The 4,381-nt window shown below is 43.7% G+C and overlaps 1 protein-coding gene across 12 annotated transcripts in view; it reads left to right on the top strand.

Annotated features, from left to right (window-relative positions):
* The first annotated feature begins 3,644 nt into the window (after positions 1–3,644).
* COL19A1 (collagen type XIX alpha 1 chain) overlaps positions 3,645–4,381 on the top strand; it is a 402,210-nt gene continuing 401,473 nt past the window's right edge. For 11 of the 12 annotated variants that reach the window (XM_025191112.1, XM_025191107.1, XM_025191095.1 and 8 more), the window contains exon 1: positions 4,145–4,317. The gene's annotated coding sequence lies outside the window, so the exon portion shown is untranslated. Of the gene's footprint in view, positions 3,729–4,144; positions 4,318–4,381 lie in introns of those variants that run through there. The other variant, XM_025191070.1, reaches the window with a different exon arrangement.

Genomic DNA, 4,381 nt, shown 5'->3' with positions numbered 1-4,381 from the left:
CAAGGTAGTCTCCCCACAGAGTAGTAATCAACATTGCTATTCTCCTTTATGGCTCTGTGTGGGCATGTAATCCAAGTCACAATCCAGCCGACTGCTATTAGTGTTTTCTTATAACTCTACCACAGAAAGCTTCCATTGTGTTTTGTACTCTTTAATTTACTCTAGCATAAATTGCATCCAGTCTGCCTCAGAAGATAGCGGTCATTCCTCCAAAGTTGCGATGTAATTTTCCGCCTCTGACAAAATTATTTTCAACTGTATTTTGTCTAAGTATTTTTGGGGGCTCTACTATTCCTTATGTAAAAATTTGAAATAGAGCAATTTTAAATTAGCATATCTCACAGACTTAGAGTTATTTTCTCACTGTGATCTGAATTTTTAAGACTATATACACTGAATATTCAACAAATACCTGAAGGTCCCAATACTGCTGCCTACAACCACCCTTTCATTCTCTTGTTATGTGCAATGACTTTTAAAAACATATGGGCACTGCTGTCTAACAAAAGCCATGGGACTTGGGTTTATGTTTGTCTGGTTTAGAGAACAACTTTCCAGGCTCTCTTCTTTTACCAGCCACTCCACCAAAATTTATCTTGCCAAAATAAAACAGTATGAAAAGCTTTAGGAACAGTAGGAAAAAGAAGATATTTGAGCAATGTAAAGGTTGATGACCGTAGGTGGTCGCGGTGCAGGCAGGAAAAACTTTCTTGAGTTGCAGTTACAGACAAACACAAGTGGAGTTTGCTAGGCTCCACCGAAGACACACGCACGGAGTTTGCTAGGCTCTGCAAAAACAAACACGACAGAGCTCTGGATACCCTTGACGAGCGCGCAAAACCGTAGATACATCTTAAGAATTTAACGAACGAGACGGGAAGAGGTTGGTGGTTGATCAGGCCGCCGAACTCCTCTGAGACACACACACAGTTTCTATTACTCTGCCTCGTGCTCAGAGTCCCCACGAGATGGTTGTGGAGTCCTCTACAACTTGGGCGAAACTGCTCAAACCTCTTATACGACTAGCAAGCCAATCACTAGCCGCCACGTGGGAATAATTTAGAAACAGCCAATAGTGGGAAACAAATTTACATACGGGTGGCAGGAACTCCTTTGCACCGGGGTTTTCTCTTTGCAGCTGAGAATTGCACCGTGCAAAGAAAGCTCCATGTGGCGGGAAATAATTCTGCAGTGCTGATGTGCGCACACAATCATTGGATCATGACAAAACCAAGGACCAAGTCTAAGGCACTGACAACTCTGTGTCTGTCTGGATTCATAGATTGTAAGACCAGAAGGTACCTTGGAAGATCATCGGGTTTAGCCCCCTGCACCAAGCAGGAAAGATAACTGGAGGCCAGGTGACCCCAGCAAGGTGACTGTCTAGTCTCCTCTTGAAGATTTCCAGGGTAGGTGACTGCACCACCTCTGGAGGGAGCTTATTCTACAGCCGGGACAACCTGACTGTGAAGAAATTTTTCCTAATGTTGAGCCTAGATATTACCTCCATTTTTTTGTCTTTGGAAACATAACTAATTAAAAGTCTGGAATATTTATATCACATGTACAAACTTTTGTGGGATTTAAAAAGTATCTTTAGCTCATTGTAAAACATTGCCAAAGCAATTTTATTGTTTGGACACTGGAACCCAGTGAAGCCAGTCAGATGCTGCCTGGATGTTCTAGCAGATCTGACTCCAATGTTTTTAGGACATGTGAACTGGAACAAAACAGAAGCACTGCAGGATTTTTGTAGCATGAAAAAATAATGAGAACATAAAATTCTTGTTTTTAAATCAATACTCATAATAAGAGACTTTGCAATAGATCTAGCCCCACAGCAAAGGGACTACTGAGAAGAGTGAGTACTGGCTGCAGGATCAGGCCCCTATGGCTCACCCCGTGTGGTAGGAAGATATTATTATGGATATTTACAAGTGTTAGGTTAGATTGCCCTAACCAATTGTAAGGCAGTTCACAGGGCTTAGGTTGCCCTAAGAATGGTGCACCAGATCTAAAATTAGGTATTGCAAAACAAGAAAAAATGTTATTTCATCATGGGGTTAACCTGACCTAGCAAGAGTTAACCTGGCCTAATGAACTCTTCCACATGTTTCTAGCCCTGCTCTGGGGCTGTGCTGTTCTGCTCCCTGCCCCAGGGCCTCACAAACCCTAACTAGGCTATTCTGACCCCCCTGACTAGTGCTCCTGGACAGGGCAGCCCCCACCTCGGCACAAAACTGCTAACACTCCCCAGCAAGGTTATAATTATAACACCTGCCAGCCCCCACTGTGGACCCGTATCTCCCAAACACATTAGCCTCCTTTACTCAACTTACTTGCCTCCTCCTGGCAAGCCATAAATACTTGCATGTGGTGATCCTGACCCAGGCTTAGGCAATTTAAACTAAGCTGCCTAAACCTGAGCTGGATCCCACAAACACTTATTCACACCTTATGTGCATTTTACAGACTGAGAAACTGATTTGCTCAAGGTCACACAGCAAGTCTGTGGCAGGACTACAAATGAAAACAGGATTTTGACTCCCACACACACTTAGCTATATGAACATCTTTCCATTCCCGCTATGATTCTGAGCTGAGAAGCGCAGATACTATTTTAAAAGTCATGACACAAACATAGAATAAAAGGGTACGAACCATGACATCAACTCTGACTCATTCGTTATGCTGCCCAGATATTTCATTTTGGTTGAAACCATGAAGCACTGATCAAAATCTTGTCAGAAAAACCTAATCCATTCTCTGATTTTTAAGACCAACATTCATAAATGTCAACATAAAACTGCTAAACCCTTTGAGATTCATTCATGACAAGTCACTATAACCGCCTTGTATAAGTGTCTTGCCCTCAAAAATGTTCCAGCAGAAAAAAGAAAGTTAACAACTTAAATATATTTAAATTAGATGCATTAAAACAAGATCCTGCTCTCTCTACCTTCATTGTATCTATCTGCAGTCATTTGCTTTTTCTAGATCCTTTTATTCTCTGGTTTATGTGCCAAAAGGCTACACTGGAAAGCTGTCATGAACATGTTCAGAGGGCCCGAAAAAAGTGCAGTTTAGCATATTGAAGTGAGAATTAGTGGCAAGGCTCAATGTCACCATTTTATCACAGACAGATGATATTACAGTTCAAGAACACCCTGGCTTTTAAATGATAGGCTTAAAAAGACAAACCAAATACCAGTCATCTGCTGTGCTTTGCAACATCAGTGCCATAAATAGGTGCATTCCTTGGTTGGTTTTAAATTTATGATAAAAATATATAAAATTAATGATGTGTGCTTACATTTATGTGTTAAAAGCCAGTTCCTTGCTGGTGTGTTAATGTCATGCAATACTTCATAGTGAATGCTCCACAACTAGAAACCAGACACCCTTTCATTCATACAAACAAACCCAGGCAATTTTATTAGTGCAACAGTTTATAAAAAACATTTCTATTTTATATTATTACCAGGCTCGGAAGATATTAGCGCAATTATGCAAAAAGGCTCATCTGCATTGGTGTTTGTCCTGTCTTGCAGAGTGTATTCTGTGCTCGCTGAGTGGGAGGGTCACACTGTGTGAGACTAATAAGGACAGAGCTGCATCCCCTTCTCCCACTCTTTGGAGATTCACTCCAGCAACTCCTCAGCACTACAGCAGCTTTGTGCAGACATTGACTGTGCTTCTGGGGGACTTCCTAAAATAAAAAATCAAAGGTAAGCGGCTCATGTTTGTAGTCATGTAAGTCTGCACATCACACACATGCACGGGCACGCACACACACGCACCAGCACAGCAGCTGTATACAGACATTGACTGTGCTTCTGGGAGACACCCTAAACGGTTAAGGGTGCTCAGATTTGTAATCTCGTATATCTACACATACATACACACATCAGCACGCACACACACACACCAGCTTTGTACAGACATTGACTGTGCTTCAGGGGGACTTCCTAAAATTAAAAGCAGGCTGCTCAGATGTGTAGCCACATACACCCCCTCCTCCCCCATCACAGTCTGTGTGTTTGTTCCTTTGGTTTGCCAGCCAAGTTTATTTCAGGTTGTGTCAGTGTGATGTCTCTGCCCTCTCTCCCTGCACTCTCCACGCGCTGTGATTTTTATAATGATTTCGTTGGCGTGTGTGATGCCAGCCGCCCCTAGTGCATGCCCAGCAGTGACCCAGAGGGCTTCTCCGTGTGACGGCTGGGCACGGCGCCCCCGAGGCGCGTGTGCGCGGGTAGACGAGACGAGAGACAAGGAGTTCCTGTGCAGTGGCCCAAGCCCAGGGAGCGGGCTGCGCTGGTGAGGCGAGGCGAGGCGAGGGTGCCGAGAGAAGGGAGCTGGCTCGGGGCAGGGGGGAGCCGGT

This window comes from Alligator sinensis, unplaced genomic scaffold (assembly GCF_000455745.1).
Source record: "Alligator sinensis unplaced genomic scaffold, ASM45574v1 scaffold499_1, whole genome shotgun sequence".
Lineage (NCBI taxonomy): Eukaryota > Metazoa > Chordata > Crocodylia > Alligatoridae > Alligator > Alligator sinensis.
The sequence above is the reverse complement of the archived record's forward strand: the minus strand, read 5'-3'. Positions and strand labels throughout refer to the sequence as shown.